We start from the raw sequence: 23,469 nt of genomic DNA on the forward strand, positions 1-23,469 counted from the left end.
GGGAAAGATGAAGATGGGGAGTTATCGTTTAATAGTTGCAAAGTTTCAATTTCACAAGACAAAAAGAAGTTCTAGAGATAGGTGGTGGTGATGGTTTCACAGTAAAGTGGATGTAAATAATGCCATTTAACTGTACACTTAAAAATGCTTAAGATGGGCCAGCCTATGGCCTAGTGGTTAAAGAACCTGTATCCCACATGGCCAACCCCTCAGTTTGAGTACTGGATCCTAAAGCTTGAAAAATACATTGGGTACATATGCACGTGTGTTCCAAATTTCAAAAGAATGAAGAAATGAAGAAGAGACTGCAGCAAAACCATGCCCCATGAGGGTTGCTTTCTCCCTCTCCCTTTGGGTTTCTCTCTCTCTCCTTTCTGTCTCTCTCTCCCTCTCTCTCTTGCAGGAGCACATGCTCTCCAGATTTTATTTTTAAGGGCTAAGATGATAATTTTTATGTTATGCGTATTTTATCACAATTTAAAATAATAGCAGCAAATTCTAAATATTAATAACTCAAGAAGTCCTGTCTGTCCTGAAAAGAACAAAAATAAATTCATCTATTGACACACAATGATGAAATGGTAGAAAACCAAGGCAAAAGCAAAGAACTTTAAAAATAAGAGGGAAAAGAAAGATCAACAGAGAATGGAAATTAGACTGACAGCAGACTTCTGGCAACAATAGGAGCCAGAAGACAATGGAACAATATTTTTTAAGTGATGAAGGAAAATAGCTGTCAACTTAGAGTTCTATATAACTAACTATCACTCAAGAATAAGGGAGAAATCAATGTAATTCTCTGTTCCTGAAAGAGCCATTACAGCATGTATCTCAACTCAAATGAAATTGAACAGAAGGAAAGAGTAAGACAGGAAGATAATGGTGAACAAAGAAGTGTTTAAACAAGATTTGAGCTATATGGATCAATGACAATGGATCTGGAGGATATAAAAACAAGGCAGGAATAAAATATTAGACAAATATACTATGTAGGCTCAAGTGGGTATTCAAAGGTTAATTGTTTAACGTTTTGAAGAAGAAGGGTCATTATTATTGATTAGCCTTAATGTTTGTTAACTCAAGTATTAATGTTAAACATTTAAATGTGTTTCTAATACATATTATTATTCAACAAAAATTAACAAGGACTTCTTGGAAAAATGACTGAATTCTAGTACAGGGGAGGAAATACACAAAATAAGCCTGGGGCATCTTGCAGGGCTGGAAAGTAAGAAAGTGCTAGAACGTACACACACAATAGAGGTATGTCAGTGGGAACAGGTGTCAGCCTCCTCAGCTCTTCATGGCCAAAGCTGAAACTATTTGAACAAGAAAATAAATAAAGGAGTCATGGGTTATGAGCCAAAATATATATTTAAAAAATTCATGAATCCCTTCTGAAATAAGCAAGTGATTGAATTAATTTTAAAGACGGGGGACAAGAGACAAATCTCCTGCATGAACAATTTTCTGTAACTTACAAAAGTAATCTGTCCTCCAGGAGATGGAGCCTAACTTCCTAGTCCTTAAATGTGAGAGTTACACATACTGACATACTTCCAAAAAAAAAAAAAGAGTATGGAAAAGTAACTTTCCAGAAGAGAAGCACAACCTCGGCCAGGGGATCAAGGTCAACATCAACAAATGTTCCTAGTTTGTGCCTTTAGTGTGAAGTGATGAGAAAATCGCACATTATTGCTGTGATTTTCTCTCCAAACCCATATCACAACCTAATAAAAAAAATTTTAAAGGAGCCAGCAAGCGGCATGGAGGTTAAGGCACTGGATCCCACATGGCCAGCTGCGTGGTTCGAGTCCCAGATCCAGGAAGCTTGAAAATCACACCAGGCCTATGTGCATGCATGCCCAAACTCCTGGAAAGAGACTGAAGAAGAAGAACTGTGGTGTGACCAACACCTTGTGGAGTGATTTCTCACTTTCTCTCTTTCTCTCATGTCTCTCTCTGGTGAGTGCCTGCACCAAAGGGGGGAAAAAGAAATTCAATTTTTTTTTAATTTTAAAGAAACCTAAATTCCTGGATCTGAATTAAAGGATAGTCCACAAAATAACTGACCAGTACACTTCAAAGCTGTCATCCAAAACAGGGAATAGCAGAGAAACTGTCATAGCTATAAGAAGCCTAAGGAGACATAAATGAAATGCGCTACCCTGAATGGGATCCTGGAACAGAAAAAGAACATCAGGTAAAATCTAAGGACATATGAATAAAATATGTGCTTTAGCTAATAATAGTGGATCGATAATTATGTATTCATTATGACAAATGAATTAAACTAAGATGTGAATAAGAAAAGCTGAATGTAAAGTATATAAGAACCTCTGTTCTAGCTTCACAATTTTTCTGTAAATCTAAAACTATTTTAAAATTAAACTTTATTGTTGTTATTATTATGTGCTACAGGGCATGTGAGGTAGCCAGAGAGAGAGAGAGACAGAGAGAGAGAGAGAGAGAGAGGGGAAGAGAGGGAGAAAGTGCCCACCCATGGGGGTATGGCCACACTGCAATTCCTTTTCCTCCGTTTTCCTCTCAGGACTTTGGGCACACCCTCACATGTACCCAGCATGTTTTTCAAGCCACCGGGGTCTGGGACACAGACTATGTAGTCAACCGTATAGGATCCAGTCACCGTAACCACCAGGCCACTTGGTTGGCCCTAAATTTAAACACTTTTTAAAATTTAAATATAACCTCTGTAAGACTGAAAATTGAAAGTAGAGGAAGGAAAGAGTAAACTCTAGGCAGGGTTCTCCAGAGAAATGAAACATGTTTTTAGTTCTTTTTGATTTGTACTCTGAAGTGGCTTTGCTGGATCATCTGATAATTCTATTTTGAATTTTTTTTTTGAGAGATTTTTGCTATAGGGCACGTGCGCTCACCAGACAGACAGCGACATAGAGACAGAAAGCGAGAAATCACCCCCAGGGAGGATGGTCACGCCACAATCCCTTCTCCTCCATTCTCCTCTCAGGATCTTGGGCAAGCATGCACATGTGCCTGGCATGAGTTTTAAGCCACCGGGTCCCGGACATGAACCGCGGTTGACTATGTGGGAGTCCAACGACATAGCCATTACGCTAACTGCTGGTTCCCTTCTATTTTGAATTTTTGAGGAGCCCCTATACTGTTTCCACAGGAGCCGTGGCATTTTATATTCCTATCAACAGGACACAGTGTTCCGATTTCTCCACGTCCTCGCCAGTGCTTGTTATTTCATGTTCTTTTATAGTAGCCATCCTAATAGGTGTGAGGTGATACCCAATTGTGGGGCTCTGTTCTTTATTGGTTATAGAATGTGCAGACACACACACACACACACACACACACACACACGAGAGAGAGAAAGAGGGACAAAGAGATATAGTACCCTCCAAGGGTCTGGCCACTCCAAGATCCCTCCAGGCCTCCAACCCAACAGATCTTCGGCACTCATGCACATGCCCAGTGTGTTTCAGGCTGATGACGCTGGGGATTTGAACCGCGTCACCATGCGGGAGCCAGCCCTTCCTGAGCAGTGCATTACTGCTGCACCGTGGAGCTGGTGCTAAGTGTGGTATTGATTTGCATTACTCTAACAATTGGTAATACTGGATATCTTTTCATGTACTTCTAAGCTATCACATTCATAAAATAAAAAACAACTGAACCAATCCTGTGGCCCAGTGGACAATGGAGCCAGATACCACATAGTCAACAGCGGTTCGAATCCCAGCCCTGACAGTTTGAAACACATGCCAGTCCATGTGCATGTGTGCCCAAACTCCCAACAGGATAGAGACATGGAGGCAACGGCATTGCAGAGTGATCACGCCCCACCAGGGGGTACTTGGTACAGGAGTGCTTTCTTCCTTCTTTGCTCTCTTTCTCCCTTGTTCGCTCTCTCTCTCCCTCTCCTTTTCCTTTCTCTTTCTTTTTCTGTCTCTCTCTCTGGCAAGCACATATGCCCTTATAAACAAAAGAACAAAAAACTATTTTAACAAAACCTGTAAGGTACCTAAGAATAGATCTAAAGAGAGGTGTATTAGGACTTTACAGAAAAAGTTTCAAAGATTATTGAAAGATCCAAAACACTCTTCATAGATAACAGGATGCTTCATTTCATACTTGGAGCGGTTTAGTATCATACACTTCTCCCTAAATGATGATTCCAGATCATCCCAATCAAAAGTCAATAGAATTTTTCATAAATTCATAAACTGAGTAGTGTCCAGAATATCTAAAGAATTCTTACCCATCCCTGACATTGACTGGGAAGTTGTCTTCTCTTCGATACTCTGATACAAATTAAATGACTCTTTGCTTGGTTCTGAAAGAAATGTCCTTCAAAATCGAGTGGGTTAAGTGATCCTAACTGTATTATATTCTTAATGTCTATCTTCATTCTTATCTGCATATTCTTATTTTCTGTTTCATTATATTTTCCCCAAAATTGTTCATTTTGAGATTTGGAAATTTATTCATGTGATATTCTTTTATAATTTGAAAAAATTCTCCACCTCTATGGTTTTGACTGCTTTCTCGTTTATTATGTACTGCTTTCTCCTTTACATTCCTGATTCATCTCACCAGAAAATTGTTTCTTCTGTAGGTGATTTTAAAGCATCGAGGTTTTTAAATCATGTCAGTTGTTACATTTTTCTATATCATTAATTTAACTATTATCTTTATTAATTTCTTCCTTCTATTTTCTATTTTACTCTTTTTTCAGTTCCTTGCATTGGATGCTTAGCTCATTTATTTTCCTTCGTGCTCACTTCATAATAAAAGCAATTAAAGCTGTGAATTTTCCTGTGAGTGCAGGAATAGCTGCATCTCGTAAGTGTTAATGTGTAGCTCTGTCATTGTCTCATTTTCTGAAGTTCTGCAACTACAGCCTGGTTTCCCATCCCACAACATTTATTTCGCAGGGTCATTTTTCATCCCCAAAACGATGTTTGTCTTATTCCTTTTGTAATTAATTTCCAGTTTCATTGCATTGAGGCCAGAAAAACATGGCCTGTACCATTTTTCTATTTGGGAAGTGCTGGGTCTTCTTTCTCGCATAGCTAATGGTCAATTTTTTTTTAATGTTTCATGGACAGTTGAAAGCATGAATAGTTCTTGCTGTAGCAAAAACATCAGACATATAGCCATCAGAAAGAAGCTCATAGATGATATTGATCTGATCTTTAAATTTTTTTTTATTCATTTGCTATTTCAGAAGCGAAATACTGAAAGTAATCTGATAACCTTTCCCACTATGGCTGTGTTTTTTTCAGTATGATGTCCCACGTTTCTACTTGAGATGGCACTTCAGATTTCTAGAGTCTGTACATATTGGGCTAGAATTCTCATCTTTGTTTTCTTTTCTTTTTTTTTTCTTTTTTTGGAGAGATTTTCGCTATAGGGCACATGCACTCGCCAGACAGACAGAGAGAGACATAGAGACAGAAAGCGAGAAATCACCCCCCAGGGGGGATGGTCATGCCGCAATCCCTTCTCCTCCATTCTCCTCTCGGGATCTTGGGCACGCACGCACACGCGCCCAGCATCAGTTTTAAGCCACCGGATCCGGAACATGAACCGCGGTTGACTACGTGGGAGTCCAGTGACATAGCCATTACGCTAACTGCTGGTTCCCTCATCTTTGTTTTCTCATGTATTTGCCCGTCCCTTAGCTGACTACCAGCATCCTAGTTTAGTTAGGGGGCACTTTAGTCACTACTTTAGTACCAGGTTAGTACCCTTCGTGGCAAGTCTTTTTCAGTTCATCAGGTTATTTGCACTTGTGCTTGTCATGTGAATTTTAGAATCAACGTGCCAACTTTCTATTCGAAGAAGCATATTGACACTTTAACTGGAATCGTATTACATTTGTAGATTAACGCGGGAAGAGAGGTTATGCAAATTTCCAGATACATTTATTTCTAGATTTTTTACCTGCTATTATAAATGAGGTCTTTACTTCCATTATATCTTCTAATTGGTTGTTTTTATATATCAAAACTTTCACATATCAATTTGTGCCCCACTACCTTGTTAAATTCTCCTGCTGTTTATAGTAGTTTTAAATTTGATTCTTTTGTATTATCTGGATATATGACCATATTATCTGCAAATTACGATGCTCGACTTCCATTTCTAATTTTTTATCCCTTTAATTTCTTTTTTGGGGGCTGGTACCTTCAGCTCAACTTTAACAAGAGTGTGATAGCAGATATTCTTGTCTTACTTTGATTTTGGTAAGGTTCCTTTCATTTTTGTTTTGTTATGTTTTATTTTAATTGTCAACGAATGCACGTGTTCACCATAGAGAAAAGAGAGAGAGAAAGCACACCCCCCTGAAGGAGCAGTCCCACAATCCTTCCTCCATTTCTTCACTAAGCTACTGGGTAGTACTCTAACCACAGTTGGCATGTGGATCCAGCCTTCCATGTGCTATGCGACTGGCCCTAGTTGGGTTCCTAACGTGGGGTTCCTTTCGGTGCTTTCTCATTAAGCATGACATTGACTTTTGTATTGAAACAGATGTGCTCCACCTCATTACAGAAGAATCCATCTATTCCTATTTTATTAAGTGCTTCTATAAAACATGAATTTTGAATTTTTTCAAATGTCTTTTTTGGGATTTTAATTTATCTATAAGTTGCAACTTTATTTTTAATTTATCTTTATTTACATTTAATCACTGTCCACTTTACAGTGTACAACATAGTTTTTCCCATCATGAATACAATGCTTTCTAGTGTCTTTTTGGTGTCTATGAAGAAGATAATGTAATGTTCCCTTAGATCTATTACTACAATGAATTGTAGTAGTACATTTGTTGTATTGAACAATTAGTACATTCATGAAATTAACCTCATTTGGGCATGATGTATTTTTCTTCAAATGTGCTGTTAGATCTGGCTTACTTAAGTTTTATATGGGGTTATTTGCATCATTTTTCACAAGTGACTGGTTTCTCTTTTTTGTACAATCTTTCTTGCAGTTGTATATCAGTGTTTAACTTGATTTATTAAAATAATTAGGGCTGGGGACCAGTAGGTGACGTAATGGTCACATCACTGTACTCTCATGCAGTCGACCATGATTCAAGCCTCCGACTCGGCGATTTAAAACTCATGCCAGGTGCATGTGCATGCGTGCCTAAAATTCTGAGAGGAGAATAGAGGAGAAGGGATTGTGGTGTGGCCATATCCCCTGGAGGGGGGATTTCTTGCTTACTGTCTCTCTGTCTCTCTGGCGAGCACACACGCCCTTTAGCAAAAATCTCTCTAAAAAAAAAAATAAAATAATTAGGGCTGCTTAAAGGAGCTGAATCCCACATGGCTAACTGCTGTTCAAATCCCACCCCTGGTAGCTTGAGAAACATGCAAGGTACGTGTGCATGTGTGCCCCAAATCCTGACGAGAGGGAGAAGTGAAGAAAGGATTGAGGCATCACCACACACCACTGGGGAGTGCGCTCTCTCTCCCTCTCTGGCAAGCACACATGCCCTGCAGCTATAAAATAATACTTACTCATTATATTTCCCTCCTGTTTAAAGTTTAAATAATACTGAAATTATTTGCTCATTAATGACTTGGTAGAGTTTCCCTGTGAAACAATCTAGGCCTGTACTTTTTGAGGAGATAGTTCTTTAGTTACTTAAACAACTTCCATATGGGAATATTTCAGTTTTCTAGTTCTTTGTTGATCGGGTGTGGTCATTTATAGTTTGGGGGGAAAGTTGTCAAACTCTTCCAGGTTTTTAGTTTGTGAAGCTGAGCAAAGGGGTTCATGATCTTCACGTTCTTCCGTTTCTAAGGTTATTTTTCCTCTAGAATGTCTTTCTTTGTGTATTGAGGCTTTCTTGCCCTTTTTCTTGTTGTTTCTCTATTTTATTGGTCTCCTCATGTAATTAGTTCTATTCTTCTACTTACTAACTTATCATTTCTTTTATCTTTATTAAGTTCTTATTTCTCTTTTGCTTTGGTTTGCTTTGTTGCTCTTTTTTCTAACTTCCTAGATCAGGTGTTTAATTTTCCTATTTTCACCTTTCCTGTTTATTGATATCAATATTTAAAGTTTTTCCTCTGAGCATTACTTTAACCATTTCCTGTAGATTCTGGTATGTATTTTACTATCTTTATTTTCCAGGATTTCTGCAGGATCTATTTACATTTCCGCTTTGATTCACATGCCGGTTTACAGGGAGCTTCAGAAATTTGTGGGTGATAGAAAATTGTTGACTTTGTTTGTTTTGCTTTTTCCTTGCTTTATTTTTAATGTGAAATTTTAAGTATATTTAGTATGCTATATTACTATATTAGTGTATTATCTAATATATTAGTATACAATTAAGTTGTCAGGAAAGTCATGACAATATTTTTCTGTGTTCTTCTATGCAAAAATGCATCATGATTTTTCCAATGACCCAATATATTATAACATTCGTGTAATCTCTAATGAACATTCTCCTCTTCTCTCTAAATTAACTTTAATTTAAAAAATAAAATTGCTAGAGGGAGCATGTGCTCACCAGAGAAGAAAGAGAGAGAGAGAGAGAACGAGAAATCAGAGAGAACGAGAAGGGCCACACCACAATTCCTTCCCCTCATGCCTCTCTTGGGATTCTGGACACACATGCACATACCCCAGGCATGTTTTCCAAGCCTCTGGGTCCAAGACTCAAACTGCACAGTTGGCCATACCGGAACCAGACATCTGAATCACCATCCCATGGTCTGGCCCCAGAACCTTAATTCTGAACTGGACACATGCCTTCGCAAAAGAAAAGCTATGTTTCCCAGCCTCTTTTGCAAGTAGGAGCAGTCATGTGACTAAGTTCTGGGATGTGAATGGTGATGTATGGGAATGCTGGGGTGGTGACTTTAAAGAGGAAGAGGGCATGCTCATCTTTTATCCATTTTTCTGCTTGCAACAAAGATCCTTGTGAACAAAGTTAACACCCTGAGTGGCAGAGCGGCAAGAGAGAGAGGAATCCCTGCTCTCAACATATCAGAGCGCTGGGATTCCTCATGGAGCAGAGTCCAACCCTTGAGTCCCATAATTTGGTACTATTTCATGAAAGAGGATTTTTTTGTTATTAATGTTTTAGCCATTGTTCTGGTCCTCTGTGCGCCAAGCCAAGTCTATTTTATGTACAGTTAGAAACCATTTGTGTTCCTGCCTGGATACTTCCCAGATTTCCTTCCCTTAATCTTTGGAATTCAATGATTTCACCGGTTATAGGTCTCTTCATCAACTTTAGCCAAAGTTCAAAGGGTAATTTTATGTGAAAATTCCTTTGACTGTTGCTTATTTTGCTGTATATATTGGATCTTTCTTCAAGTTATATTTTAACTTAGCACATTTTTTCTCTTTATTCCTTTCCTATGAATTATGGGGAAAATTTTTGAGACCCATCTTTGAAACAACTCCATTCCAGTTTTCTGTGCTATTGAATCTATTTCCTGCCTCCATTGCCTTTTGAAATGCACCAGTTGTGCTTTTCAGCTGAAAACAATCTTTTCCAACTTCAAAATATATTTTTGTTCAGATATACACTGTCCCCTTGAATTTCATTGTGCACATAAATTGGAGGTTTTTCTCAAGATATCAGCTGTTTTGGGTACGAAGTTTGTCTCAAAGGGGAACATTTGCATCGATTTCTTTATGATAAGCTGCTGAGTCTGTTCGGAATTCTGGTGACTTTCTGCCATTCTTTCATACTCAAAATTAGTTTTTTTGATCACCCTTGGGTTTGAGATGAGACTTCCTGGCCAAGACAAGGGGAACAGGAGAATCCAGATGAGGGAAACATTTGGAGTTTTGCTATTTCTGAGTTTTGTCACCTAAAGTGGGTGCTATGGTTTGGATAATGGTTTGTCTCCCAAAGATTCAAGTTCTGGAAACTATTTCCCCTGGTAATGGCTTTGAGAGGGGATGCACCCTTTAAGAGGTGGGGCCTTATGGAAGGCAACATCCAATCAGCTAGAGGCATGGGCAGGACAAACACAGGAAGTGGGGAATTCTGTTTCCTCTGACTTTGCATGTGCCGCCTTCGCCTTGTGTCTGTTGGCCATGTTGTGACATATCTCCAGAGGCAGGCCTGATGCCAGCCCCACAAGTTTGGACTGACCAGCCACCAGAATAAGGAGCCAAATAAACCTCTGTTCTTTAGCATTCATTGGTGCTTCTGTTTAGCCACACAGTAACAGACTGGCACGGGATAAAAAGATGAGACACCAAGGCGCATGTGCCATGGGGCCACCAGTGCTTTGTCAGTGAGCCTCGTGCCTGAGGCTGCAGCTGGCTTGCAGGTCTAAGTAGGCTTGGGTGTGGCTGTCCCCTCTGTCCCAAGTCTGGCTACACAGGACCCAGCTGAGGTGGGCCTTACCCTACTGAACCAGTCTCCAGTGAAAGCCGCAGTAGCAGGTGCTCGCAGAAACTGCCCCCACCTGCTGCCCCTTGCAGCCCCTCTCTTCCTCAGACCCGACTCCTTGGGCTTAAGTGGTTTATGGAGTTTTGTTACAGATCACCCGGGCTTAGTAAGGCCACCCAGCCTGGTAGTTAAGACAGTGGCCTCCTTAGTTAGACGGACCTGGCTCCAGGTCCTAGCTCATCCACTTACTAGCTGAGAAACAGTGAACAAGTGCTAGACTCTCTGGACTTTGCCTTTCTCTTGGGCGAAAGGGGTCAACCACAGCACCTTGGCCCAGTGCTGCAAGAGGGTTCACGACAATGATGTGGGAGACCTTCTCTCTCCAGGATTAGGAGCACAATAGCAGCAGGTCACTGGCACTTCTAATTACTTGGGGATAGTTCCTCCTTCTCATTCAGTGTGTCCCAAAACACCCAGTCCTTTTCTCAGGCAGAGGCCAGGTTCCTCAATATGGACAGAAATTCTTCTGGTTTCTAGTGCAACATCACCCTGCCCTAGGTTCCTAGTTGCATGCCCAGGCCACATACCTTGGGCTCGCCTAGTTTACATCCCTATAGTAATTTCTGAAGTGGGAAGAGGAAGGAAGGAGTTAAGTCAAAAGGGCTCCCCAGCTGACCTGCTCAGCCTCATTCAGCTCATGCAGCTCCTGGAGCCACAGCATCTGGCTTCCCCTCTAGCCCAAGTACAGAGGGCTCCCAGGTTTGAGACCATACAGCTCAGGGGGAGAGTCCTCTTTTGCAGCCCTGAGCCTATAGTACCTCATCAACTGGGCCACCCCACCCTCCTTCTTTCCATATGGTCAAACTGGGGTCTAGGGAAGACTCACACTTGGCCATTAGGATTTTGTCTCACAGACCAGGGAGATATTTTGGACAAAGGCTGAATAAATAGGTGGTGGAGAATTCCTGACTCCACCACCTCCCTCAGGGAAGCAGCTCATGGTCAGAGCTAAAGGTTAGATATATGGGGCAGAGAGAGATAAGACCAGAGCAAATCACCCAAAAGAACAACAGCCACCACAACCACCAGCATCTACTGAGTGTGTACTGTGTGCTGAGCACCTGCAATCCATCCTTGTATCCTTAGAAAAATGCCACGAGGTAGGAACTGTTATGTCCATTTTACAGATGAAGGACCTGAGACAGAGAGAAGAAGCAATGCCTTTTCTGAGGTCACATAGCCAGTGCGTGGTTAATCGGGGGCTCTGTCTCTTGCATCTGACAGATTCCCAAGGCATGCATGTAACCACTACTCCAAACTAACTCTCACTCTAATCACAAGAACCTTGGCCAACTGTATTTCTCACACTTGTCCCAAGGATCTATGAGGCTAGGCCAGGCTGCCCCTCACCCTCCAGCCCACTGCCAGTACCTGCAGCTCCCTCCCTCACTGCAAAGCCAAAGCTGAAATAACTACCAAGACCAGCCAAGACCAGCCAAGACCGTCCACACTCTCCTCCAGCTCCTTTCACTCTAGCCGTAACTGTAAGGACAGCATCTCCCAGACCAGAGCCTACACCAGGGACTTTGCTGGCAACATCTGACTTTCCTTCTAATTACTGGGAAGTGATTGTGGGTTTACACAGCAATATTTATCCAGCAAATTGCTAATTAATGCACTGAAAAATGCCAAGTGATGTCAAATATTTGCTTTTATTTGCAGTACCAAAATATTTTTATTTTTGGTGAGGCCCAGAATGGATGAGAAGGTGCTGAAATGTTTAAACAGAATGTGTAAAGTTTAAGCTGAATATTAAACAGGGGGAAGGGCTGGTCTATGTAGCTGGGGATCTGGAGGTGTACCAAGGACCAGAGGATGTACAGAGATAGCCCAAAGATCAGTGTGCAGCCCCAAGGGAGAAGAGGTACTAGCAAGCCACATCAAGGCGCTGAGCTCATCTTTCCTGGAGTCTCTCACCACCTCCATCATCACCTCTCCCCACCACATCACCCCTCTACCACCATCTCTTTTGCTGTCTATTCATTCATTCATTCATTCATTCGCTGTGTATGTTACATGTGTGTATGTGCTGGACATCGCTCTGCTGCTGGAGAGTTTCATTCTCTTTGATCTAGAAGCTTGCACTAGATTTTGACACCCATTAAGGAAGAAAGTAAATGAATCAACAAGAAATTTTCAGAGGATAATCAGTGCTATTATGAAAATAAATCTGAAAATGCAGTAAGGAGTCATAACTTACAGTGTTTGGTGGGAGCAGGACTTTGTCAAGGGGGAGATGGCATTTTAGCTGAATGGCATGGAGGAGCTAGCTGCTTAAAGACATGGGGATACAGGACCAGCAGGTAGAGTGGTGGTTAAGGCGCTGGACACTTCCACATGGCCGACCAGGGTTCTAGTTCCAAATATGGTGGCTTGCTTTCTCACTTCCTCTCTCTCTCATTCTCATCCTCTGTCTCTCTAGTCAAATTTTTTTTAAAAATTGAATGAATAAATAAAATAAATAATTATTAAAAAAGAAAAAGACATGGGGATAGAACTTTCCAAGCAATATGGACAGAAAATGCAAAGGCCTGAAACAGAAGGGACTTGGGGACAGGGATGGAGTCAAGTGTCCAGGACAAGGGCAGGAGGTGATATTGGCGGCAGGGGGATGCCTGAGCACCTGAAAGGAGTCAGGATTTCATTCTGGTTGCAGTGGAGAACCATCAGGAGCTCTGAGAGGAGAGTGATGGGCTCTGGTCTACTTTGGAAAACCTTCCTCCAGCTATGGGGTGTAGAAGGGGTCATGATGAGGCCAGCGTAGGAATATCAAGACTCCTTGAGACCCAGAGTCCACATGACAGGTGGAGGTGAGACCAGGTTGGGGACTTGGTTGGGAAGTGTTGGTGAGTGGAGCATACAACCTTGCTAGCAGATTGGATGAGGAGGTGCTAAGGGCCAGGACAAGGACTTGGGGCTTTGGGGACTTGGTTTGGGAAGTGTTGGTGAGTGGAGCATATAACCTTGCTAGCAGATTGGATGAGCAGGTGCTAAGGGCCAGGACAAGGACTTGGGGCCTCACTGTGACTTCACGGCCCCTCACAGCCATGTCACCATTGTCCAAATAATAGCCATTGTTTGCTGAAAACTCACACGGGGATGTTTGTCTTATGAACTAGTGTCACTCAACATGGGGGAGGCATTGTCATGCCTTAGGTGACCCACCTGGCCTTGCCACGCTACCTAACAGATGGCACAGTGGGCTGGAAGGGGCTGTTCCTCACTCATTGACTCAACAAGCACTTACCTGGTGTGCACTGTGCCGGGCGCAGCAGGAGGTAGGCTGCTGACGTTGACATGCTGGGCCCACGCCTGCACTGTGCCAGACATCTTCCTGGGCACCTGCTTTCTCCCACCCTTTATTTAGGAATAGCAAACAACACCAGACCACTCGCAAGCTGTTGCCCCCTTTGCTCTCTGCTTCTACCCTCCTCCTGCCTCTGTGATGCTGGTGTTATTATCCCGTTCTATAGGTGAATGGCTCCTGGTGCCCAGAGGCTGCCAAGCATCAACTCCAGGACTTGCCCGGAACCTTCTTCACTCCATCCCACCTTGCCCCACTCCCCGTCCTCCAGGTCTCAGCCCGCAGCTTCCTTCCCTAGGTGGCAGGGGCAGGGGGGTCTCAACCTAGACACCAGCTTGACAGAGCCCTTCTTTGTGACCCTCGATAGCACGTGTGACCATCAGCTGTGCTGTGCTGAGTAACAGGGTCCACAGTCACCGGGACGGAGGAGCACGTCTGTGGGCACTGCCTTTCACCCCACTCACTTTGAGGGAGTTCTCGGAGGCAGGAAGGCTTTGGCAGGACACAGCCTTCGTTCTGCTGTTAACCAGATGTGCCCCCAGCCCTTGGGCCAGCTACAATCCCCCCAAAACTATCCAGACATGACAAGGTGGGAAGGGAAGGTCTAAGCACAATCCCAAGGAAAGGGAAGGGTCTCTGTCTTCTACCAAGAGCCAGATTCAAGGTCAAAGCCCCAACCCGTGCTGGCAGGTTGGGGGGATGGGATGGCAGAGCAGCGGACAGAGCTCTGGGGTCTGGGCCCCTTGTGTATGGAGCCCAAGTCTCCCCCTGGGGCAAGGGGGAAGTGTGTGGGCATCCTGAGTCTGGCAGGGCTGGATGTCTTCTGAGGCCCGGGTGCGGAGGTCACTGAAGGTCCTGTGACGAGGAGCTCACCCCAGCAAAATGGAGGCAGAGGGCCCGATGCCCCCGCCGAGGGCTCCTGTTCCCTCTTCATTGGGAAAGAGGTTGGAAGTCTCTGGGATCTGGGAGCCGACCAGGTTATGGTAGGAGCTTTTCCCTGTTACCGTGTCATGGGGCCAGCACAATCTCCTGGGGCTCCATGCCCAAAGAGATGCTGTCTCCACTTCCCTTGCCAGCCTGGGGCCCTGCAGGTGCCATGAGAGCAGGTGCCCTGCTCTGCTCCCCTCTGAAGCCCGGCTGCTCAGGACAGTGCTGGGCACCAAGAGGAATGAAGAAGTGAGCCCCAGAGGGTGAGGGCTGCTCTCTGGGCCAGGGTGGGCGAGGACTCCCCGAGGGAGGCTGACCCAGAGTGAGCAGCTGAACGGCCAGTGGGGAGAGCACCGAGGAGCAGGGAATGGGTCGGGGCGGGGGCCAGGGAGGGGGCTGGAGTTTGCCATCCTCTGCCTCACCTCCTCTGCCTCACCTCCTCTGCCTCACCTCCTCTGCCTCACCTCCTCTCCGCTTCCCTGTGTGCTGGCGGGGCTCTCCCGGACTCGCCCCCCTCGCCCTCTCTTTCTCTCATGCTGTATGTGGCGTGTGCACGCGCGTGTACATGTGCACTCACACACTCACCCCTTCCTGTATCTCTGGCTTGGACTCTGGCTTTCTTCGTGTATATGTCTGTCTGTCTGTACCTCTTTCTCTCTCATGCATGCACACTCGTCCTGTTGTGAATTTTAAGGAAAAATAAAACAAAACAAAATAGGGCCAGCTGGTAGCGGTGTGGCAGTGGTGGCTGGGTCCCCCACACCTGACTACGTGGTTCGAGTCCCAAACCCAGCAGCCTGAGAGACACAACAGGTGTGTGTGCATGCCCAAAATTTCAAAAGAAGAAATGAAGAAGGGACTGCAGTGTGACCAGCCCCCATGGCAGGTACTTGCTCTTTCTCTGTCCCCCTCGGGCAAGCACTCTTGCCTGCTGGCAAATTCAACAATAACAACAATGAAAAACAAGCTTCAAGTCAGACTTTCAGGGGAGAAAAGAAAAAGAAAAAAGCTGTTTCCCAGCACACCCAGAGCAGGCAGGAAACTGTCCAGGGTGAGATAGACATGATGAGAGGGGTGGGGGAGCCCCAAGTATGAGCCTGAGATAGGGAAAGCGTATCTCTTTGACAAGGAACCAGGTTCAAGGCCAAAGCCCCCACAAACTGGGGAGCGGAGTGGCAGAGCTCCGGACTCTGAGCCCATGCTTGTGGGCCCCCAAGTTTCCCGAAAAGAAGTCCATGTTTCCAGGCAGCAGGAGCCCCACTGGCTGAGCACTCAGGACTCTCAGGCCACCACTGACCTCTCCCCTGGCCCTGCTCAGGCAAGGGTTTTCCAGGAAACTCACGAGCCAAGACCGGAGGAGCTGGGCTGACCCGCCGGGACCTCAGCAGCAAACCTGATTGAGCAGCTGGAGCCAGCCTGACCTGCTGGCCCTAATCCACTTATTTCCAGACACTAGGTTCTGACTGGTGAGAAAGCCCCGGGTGGGGCTGCCCTCAGAGACCCCCAGCTCAGAGCTCAGCATCTGTGGGGTCTGAGAAGGCAGGGCCTTCTCCCCAAAGAAGCAGGCCCTGGAAAAGCCCTGGCCCATTCTCTGGCCATCAGAGCAGGAGTGGGTGGCCCAAGGCTTGTGCCAGGTCTGTGGGGGTCTCCCTCACTTCCGACTCGCAAGCCATGGCCAAGGTCATCTGGACACCCCCCTCCCTCGGCCTCACATTCCTCTCAGTACAAATGCTGCTTATTCCCTTCCAGTTGCCACTAAAATCTCCCTGGATCTCCCCACCGCTTCTGAGACCTGCCGCCCATTCCCTTCTGTCAGCCTGAAAGGTAAACTGAGGCAAGGTATGGAAAACAAAAGGAGTTTATTTGGGCCAGGGCTGAGGATGCTATCAGGGACCACAATGTCCAAGTCACCCTGAATAAGGACTTCCGGGGATCTCAAAGGCAAGCCCACCAGGGGGAGGGAGGCTGACGTCACTGCCGTGGGATCTGAGCTAGGGCGGACTGATGCCACCCTTTGTCATCGGTGTCGTCGGCATCGGCAGTTACCAGTGGGGCCGGCAGTTTGGGGCACAGGGCCTCGCAGGGTCCTTCGTCAGGTTGCAGAGGCTTGTGTGCAAGATCGCGGTCCTACCAGGGTCCACGTGACCGCTGTCGTCATCACGGATGCTTCCGTGAGAACCAGCCCCTTTCACGGGCTTCCCCAGCTTGCTTTGGTCAGGGTTTAACACAAGTTGACACAAATGACCCTATTTAAATACTGATGGCCATCATACTTGGGAAAATCCGAACTTCTTGATGCCCAAGGGCACAGGGCCGTTGCACAAATGGCTTCTTCTGAGCTGTTCTCCCAGCTCCCCGCAGATTTGCACCACGGGTCACTTCCACGGGATGCTTCCTCAGATGTCTGCATCCACGTGAGGAGCCCCGTGTCATTCGCTCCCAGAGAACACCGTTTCTTTCCACTCATGCTCACAATTGAGACATTTTATTGTTTAGTTGCCAGGTGTCTCCCTATGAGGGCAGAGGTCGAAGCTGTTTCACTCATAACTTTAGCCCCAGTGCCTAGTTGAGTGCCAGGCACACAGTAGGTACACAGAAAATATGTGATGTTATTTGTCTCTGTTCAGACGGGGATAACGTCAGAGACGGGTGGGAGAGGAGTCTCTGCAGATGTACTGGGAGCAGCTGGAAGCCAATCAGACCGGAAGCCCATCTTCTCTGCACGTCCCCTCATCTTTCTCTGCCCAGCATGACCGACCGCCAGGATGCAGAGGAAGAGTCTCCACACACGTCCACAGAGGACAGGTACAAGAATGCACAGCAGCCTTCTTCATAACAGCCCACATCTGGGGACCAGCAGTTGGTGTAATGGCTATGTCGCTGGACTCTCGCGTAGTCAACTGTGGTTCGAGTCCTGGGCCGGTGGCTTAAATTCACGCCAGGCGCGTGTGTGTGCATGCCCAGGATCCCGAGAGGAGAATGGAGGAGGAGGGATTGCAGCATGGCCATCCTCCCTGGGGGGTGATTTCTCGCTTTCTGTCTCTGTCTCTCTCTGTCTTTCTGGCGAGCGCACGTACCCTATAGCAAAAATCACTCAAAAAAAAAAAAAATAGTAGCCCAAATCTGGAAACAGCCCCAAGTCCACGCAGTAAACTGGGGAGGGAAAATGTGTAGTCACAGGTGAAGAGTGCACTGCTGGGAAAGAATCCACAAGTGATGGACACAACGATGCGGTCACGCTAACGGCATGACGCTACGCAGAGGAGGCCAGGTGCAAACCCAGCAGGCTGCTTGATTCCACTTGGACAGTGCTTAGAACTTAATTTGTGTGGAAACAGGAAGCGGGAGCAGGGGACTGGCCGGCACGAAACTCCTGGGTGCTAGAGATACCCTGTATTTTGTTGTTGTTACTGCCAGGGGCCATGCACGTGCTCGTGTGGAGGGGAGGGGAGAGACAGAGAAAGCATCCCCCAGTGGACCGTATTCACAAGACCATGCTCCGTAATTTTCCCTCAGTTCCCCATCCTTTCATAAATCGAGGCACACAATGGCTGGGACTCAGACCCTGGCTGGCCACATGGGATCCGGCTTCCCTCGCACAGCCCTTACGTACTGCGCTGCAGGGCTGGCTATCTGTGTGAGACTATGGGCGTTGATATGGGCATCCATTGAACCGGACACAAGATCACATGCTTTACCGAAAGGTTGTACTTTAATTTTTAAAATTTAGAGTAAATTGACAAAACACTCGATTGTGGCCTGAGGAAACTCAAAGTGAGTAAAGCAGGAATTCATAGAAATAATTAGTAAGAACATTTATCAGTGGCTCTAAATAAGAGGGTCTACCTAGGAGATTATATTATCTTTATGTTTTTCTAACTCTTAGGAATAGAAGAGAATAGGGCCAGAAGATGACATACTGGTTACATTGCTGGACTCCCACAGGGCTGACCACAGTTTGAGTCCCGGCCCCGGTGGCTTGAAAAATCATGCTAGGTGCAGGTGCGTGCGTGCCCAAGATCCCAGGAGGAGAATGGAGGAGAAGGGATTGTGGCGTGGCCATCCCCCCTGAAGGATGTTTTCTCACTTTTCCTCTCACTGTCTCTGTTTCTCTCTCTCCCTTTCTGGTAAGCGTGTGTGCCCTATGGCAAAAAGCCTCTTAAAAAAAAAAAAAGAGAAATAGTAGATAAAGGGACCAAGTGTTAATACATATTTAAGTTTTTACAATATTTTGTTCTCCCAGCTACTGCCGGAGGCCTCCCCCCAGTTCTGACAGACTCCCCACGAACCCCAAGGAGCTGCCACCATAGTAACCAAAGCAATGTGACCAAACCACACCAAGGGGATCCTGGGCCAAGCCTTTCACACAATATCTTGAGTTTTTAAATCCCTAAAACAATATATGCATGTTTATCCCCTAATTTTTTAAATTGCCTGAGGGCACCTGTGACCCCTAGAGCAAGTCAGAGAAACCCAGAGAGGGAGAAAGCACCCCCGGTGGGGTGTAGTCGCGCCGTGACCCTTTCTCCGTTTCTCCGCCCTGGCATGACTTGGGGCATGCACACACACGCACCTGGTGTGGTATCCAACTCCTTTAGCCCCTGGGCTATGCGCGGTCCAACCCCATTCTTTCTTCCTGAACAACTACTATTAGATAGAAAGAAAAAGATCTCCCCGAGCATTTTCTCACCTTCATGTTCTTGCCCCCATGCAAACATTTTCCTCCGTCATCACATTATTGCAAGTCGAGATTTTAAATTCTACATCATTCATTTTACTCTCCCTTTCAAAGTATGATTCCAAAGATGCAATAAATACCCAATCCACTCTCTGATAGATTTTCTAGTATTTGTCCTTTTCAGAACTTCATTTTTTATGCAGCTGGCATTGTAAAATGAGTTGTGAGGTGTATCTAAACCACAAACTACTTTTTTAAGTTGCTTATCAGTTCTTTCAACAGCATTTACTAAATAACTTATCATGTGCCCATTGTTTTGGAGTACCTTCTTTATCCTCTAATTTTACATGTGATCTCATTTATTTCCAGGCGTTCTACGCCAATCCATTAAATCTATTTCTTTTTCTCCACTAATCTCACTCTTCTAATTATTGCTACTTTACAATACGTTTTAATATTCAGTAAGGTTATATATCAGTGCTCTCCTTTTTCAGAATATTCTTTGATGTTCTGATCAATGGTTCTTCCGGATGAATTTTTGAATCATTTTATCAAGTTCCTTTTGCGGGGTTGTTTGGTATTGCATTAAATCTGCAAATTAACATGGAGGTGGCTTGACATTTTTACAATACTCGGTCTTCCCATGCACAAATGTAGTATGCCTCTCCATTTATTCTGGTCTCCTTTTATTTCACCAATAAAATTTTGTAGTTGTCTTTATATAGGTCACACGCATTTCTCATTAAGTTTATTCCTAAGTATTTTTCCATTGCTTCTGGGAACGGCATCTCTTTTTTCATTACAGTTTCTGGCGGAATATGGCTAGAGCACAGGGCAGGGGTGATTAGGGTAAATAGGTCTTGTCTCTGGCCACTTTACTAAATGATTATTTGTTTGTTCACATTTGAGTTGCTTCCTTTGGATTTGGGGCCCCAAATCACATGGACTGAGCATATTCTTTGTCATGTTGGCATCCGAGGGGGCTCCAAGCCTGGCATTGGCCAGGCCCAAGGGAGCCATATACAGCCCATCTGCTGGAAACCGCAGCCTCACCTTGACTGGGAGCAGGACCCGCCCTGAGCCCCAGCCTTTGTCAAAGGCCCTGACACCTTCCCGTTCCTCCTATCCCTCCACCTGACATCCGGCCGGCTCTCCCAGCTACTGGCAGAGGCCTCCCCCCAGTTCTGACAGATTCCCTGCGAACCTCAAGGACTGCCACCATAGTAACCAAAGCAATGTGGCCAAACCACACCAAAGGGATGCGTTAGGGCCCTGGGCCACGCTCAAATCTTGAGTTTTTAAATCCCTGAAGGGTAGGGCCATCTGGTGGCATGGCAGTTAAGGCAGATGGATCCTACATGGCTAACTTTGTGGTTTGAGTCCCAGACTCAGTGGCTTTAAAAACACTCCAGCCTGTGTGTGTGCATGCATGTGTGCCCAAAACCCAAGAGGAGAATGGAGGAGAAGGGATTGCAGCATGACTATCCTCCCTTAGGGGTGCTTTCTCTCTTCCCTCCCTCTCTTTCTCTCTAGAGTTTTCTCTAGCAAGTACACATGACCTATAGGGGAATAAAAGAAAAGAAATGCCTAAAGAGTATACATGATTGGGAACCAGCAGTTAGCGTAATGGCTATGTCGCTGGACTCCCGCGTAGTCAACTGCGGTTTGCATCCCGGACCCGGTGGCTTAAAACTCACGCCAGGCGCGTGTGCGTGCGTGCCTAAAATCCCGAGAGGAGAATGGAGGAGAAGGGATTGCGGCGTGGCCATCCCCCCTGGGGGGTGATTTCTCGCTTTCTGTCTCTATGTCTCTCTCTGTCTGTCTGTCTGGCGAGCACACACGCCCTATAGCGAAAACCTCTCAAAAAAAAAAAAAAGAGTGTACACGATTAACCAGAGAGATCAAGGACTGCCTGAGATCACACAGTTATGAAATGGCAGATCTGGGGTTTGAACCTGCGTCCTTTGAGGCTCCTTTGAGCAAGTGCTCCAACCTGAATTAGGCCAAAGGGCAACTTGAGTGGTGGGAACAGTAACTTCCACAGCAGCTACCATTGCCATGGCTCGTTCCCGGCCAGATGCTGTGTCTAGTGCATGGCAGCATGAGTTCATTGGTCTCCCCACAGCCCTGTGAGGTAGATACCACCATCATGTCCACTGTACAGGTGAGAAGACTGAGGCCCAGGGAGGTAGACATACCCGTCTAGTGACATTCAGCTTATAAGTGGCAGAGCCAGAATCTGAAACTCAAAAGCTTGCTCAGTCCGGACACTGTTCAGATGTTTTACTCTGGGACTCCCTACGTTGTTCAGACTGTCAGCGTTCTAAAGTGGTAGTCCCCCAAATCTGCCCCTAGACTGGTGTGTCTTCAGCACAAACTGAGGGGCTTTATAAAAATGCAGAGGTCCAGGTCCACCACACCAGGGCACCAGCCTCTCTAAGGGGAGCCCCGGAGCCTAGGTTTTTGGTTTGGTTTTGGGGGTTTTTTGTGTGTGTGTGTTTTGAGAGGTTTTTGCTACAGGGCACGTGTGACAGAAAGAGACAGAGAGACAGAAAGCGAGAAATCGCCCCCCAGGGGGGATAGCCAGCTGCAATCCTTTCTCCTCTAGTCTCCTCTCAGGATCTTGGGCATGCAAGCACACACGCCCAGTGTGAGTTTAAACCACTTGGTCTGGGATTCAAACCACGGTTGACTACATGGGAGTCCAGTGACATAGCCATTACGCCAACTGTTGGTCCCTTTTCTGTTTATTTTTAAATATTTTTTTTTATTTTCTATTTAACTTTATTTATTTATTTTACTTTAATTTGACCAGATAGAGACAGAGAGAGAAAGTGAGAAAGCAAGCTGCCAGGTCCGGGACTCAAACCATAGTCGGCCATGTCGGAGTCCTGTGCTCTTAACTATCATGCCACCTGCCAGCCCCAAGTCTGTGTCTTTAGCGAATGCCTCCCTGGACCTGGTGATGAGCCAGGCCAAAGAAGCGGCTTCTTTGCCATCTAGTGATTTGAGCATTGGTTTATTTTCTAAAGAATCCTGCTACTCAAAATACTAGTACAGGCTGGCCCCTATGGCAGTGGTTAAGCACTGTGCATTGGGAGCAGGCCCCCACATGACTGACCACGGTTCAAATCCTGGCCCCAGAGGCTTGTACCACGAGTATGTACATGTGTGCCCCAAATCCCAGCAGGGTAGAGAAACAGAAGAGATGGGATTATGGTCCGGCCACCCCACTGCAGGGATGCTTTCTCTCGCTCTTTCTCTCATGAGGGCATGCACCTTCTGGAAATGTGTATATATATGGGGGAGGGGATTACTCAAGCAAAAATTGCTATGATTTTTTAAATACATTTAGCAAGTATCTAACAGACTTGCTGAAGGATACTCCCCAAGCCAGGGACCCGATCAGGTACATAACACCAAGAAGGCACCACCTTTAGTAAATCAGAGCACAGGATGTATTCAACTATGCACATGATATTTTCCAAAAAGAATAACGAGATGTTTTTCAAACCTGCTGAATTGTAAAATAAACATTTTATACCACCCTGAGTGGTCAGGAGCATGGGCTTCAGAATGAGCCCTACCTGGGTGTGCTGTCAACCTCCTCCAATCCCAGCTATGTGGCTTGTGGCCCAACCCCTGAGTTCTGGTCTGAAAGCTGAGAACCATGTGGTGGTGACCTCGCTGGCTGTTGCATTACCTAAGGCAGCAGAGGAGCTGTGCTGGCCTGAGCCATGCCCCAGGGTGGGCACGTGGTAGGTATGGACTGCAGTTCCTGTTCTACGGTGCTATCGCCTGCTAAGTGTGCACATCTGCACTAGAGACCTGTGTCAGGACCAGGTGGAGAGATCACACCCAGAACACGGCGTCCAAGTCCCCTGCAGTCCCTGCAGGCCCCTCCTGCCCGTCTCACCTGTGTCCCCATTGCTGCCTCTGCCTGGTTCCCATTCCTGGTCAAAGGAACAGGAGAGCAGGTCTCCTACACTCAAATAGGAACACAGCTCCCTGACCCAATTTTCACATTTCCTTCCTTCCTGAGCCTGACCCCTGGGGACTTACCCTGGGGACAGAGCCCTTGAGTGGGGGTAGCAAGAATGAGGGAAGAAATGTGAGCCCTGGGACCCCCAGAGC

The sequence above is a fragment of the Tupaia chinensis genome, unplaced genomic scaffold, assembly GCF_000334495.1.
Source record: "Tupaia chinensis unplaced genomic scaffold, TupChi_1.0 Scaffold000394_1, whole genome shotgun sequence".
Lineage (NCBI taxonomy): Eukaryota > Metazoa > Chordata > Mammalia > Scandentia > Tupaiidae > Tupaia > Tupaia belangeri.